Here is a 1,934-nt window from a genome sequence, read left to right on the forward strand (position 1 = left end):
GGATGATACCTTATAGGGGTGATGTGAGGAATGTAGACAACCTAAGTACATACTGTCATGGTGCCTGGAAAATACTATGAACTCCATAAATGAGAATTATTATATTTGGTTTACAGTCTTCTCCCTGACTCCTTTTCTCAAGCTATTACATCCTGAATGGAAAATCTTCTGACACTTCATCAAAACTCTACTTAGGGACTAGCAGATGGTATAATGGCTATGTTGCTGAACTCCCATGTAGTCGACCATGGTTTGAGTACTGGACCCAGTGGCTTAAACTCACACTGGGTGTTTGTGCATATGTGCCCAAGATCCCAGAGAATGGAGGAGAAGGGATTATGGTGTGGCCATCTCCCCTGGGGGGTGATTTATATCTTTCTGTCTCTCTGTTTCTCTTCGTCTTTCTGGCAAGCACATGTGCCCTATAGCAAAAAACTCACCAAAGGGAAAAAACAAAAACAAAAACAAACAAAACTTTACTTAACAGTTTAGACCTATCCATTCAATGAAGTTGCTGCTGATACAAATCTATACTGAGTTCTCCTGTCTCTGAAAATCTTCTTATTCATTTTATAATTTAGTCCAACAAATTTTAATTTCTTTTCTTCTCTTTGCTATAAGTTCTTCTAATAAATGAAGAGTGTCTTTTAAATAGCAGCATATTTTCCTGAACACAACCCAGGATATCTGTCTGTAATAGGGTCAGGACAACTGCTTACCAACTACTTGAAACTATGCTTACTCCAGAAAATCATGGGTGGCTCAGTTATTTACCTCTCAGTGAATCTTTAAAAAAAAATTTACCTGGGACTAGCAGTTGGCGTAATGGCTATGTCATTGGACTCCCACATAGTTAACTGAGGTTCAAGTCCTAGGCCCGGTGACTTAAACTCATGCTGGGTGTGTGTGCCCAAGATCCCGAGAGGAGAATGGAGGAGAAGGGATTGTGGCATGGCCATACCCCCGGGAGGGTGATTTCTCGCTTTCTGTCTCTCTGTCTTTGTCTCTCTGGCGAGCACATGCACTCTATAGCAAAATCCTCTCCAAGAAAAAAAAAAGTACTTAATTTATTATTATTATTTTAAAATCTGCTATAGGGCATGTGCACTCACCAGAGACAGACAGAAAGAGAGAGGGGGAAAGTGAAAAAGTAACCTGCCAGTTCTGGAACTCAACCACCATGCCACTTGCTGTCTTCTCCATCCCCATGAATCTTTGAATAGGTATACAATCCTTTATTCACTACTTTGAAATCAAAAACTCTCTGAAAATCAAAAATTTTCTTAACTTTTGGTGTTAAGCTTGTCCTGACCTGACACATTTGTCACTGAAACTTGAACTGAACCCATGGTGGCAAAGTGGCAAAACCTGATCTGAAGTGAGACTATTTTTTTTTGGAGAGAGGTTTTTGCTATAGTGCACGTGCACTCGCCAGACAGACAGAGAGAGACAGTGACAGAAAGCGAGAAATCACCCCCCCAGGGGAGATGGCTACGCTGCAATCCCTTCTCCTCCATTGTCCTCTTGGGATCTTCGGCACCCACGCACACACGCCTGGTGTGAGTTTTAAGCCACCGGGTCCGGGACATGAACCACAGTAGACTACGTGGGAGTCCAGCGACATAGCCATTACGCTAACTGCTGGTCCCTGAAGTGAGACTATTTATAAGCTTTACTTATCCTACTAAATATGATGCCTATAATTTTCTCTGAAAAATGTTAATGTGATTATGGGGCCTGGGCCCAGACCCTATGGGATGTCAAGTAAGATAAAACATACCTTCCAAAAGTAGAAAAATTCTGAAATCCTTCTGGCAGTGGATTTCATAAAAGGGATTATAGATCGGTATCTCTTATAGCCATTGTATGCTGCCATACACATAAGAGCCTATTTTTTTTTTTTTTTTTGGGAGGGATTTTTTTTATAGGGTGGG

The sequence above is a fragment of the Tupaia chinensis genome, unplaced genomic scaffold (genome assembly GCF_000334495.1).
Source record: "Tupaia chinensis unplaced genomic scaffold, TupChi_1.0 Scaffold000479_1, whole genome shotgun sequence".
In the NCBI taxonomy this organism is placed as follows: domain Eukaryota; kingdom Metazoa; phylum Chordata; class Mammalia; order Scandentia; family Tupaiidae; genus Tupaia; species Tupaia belangeri.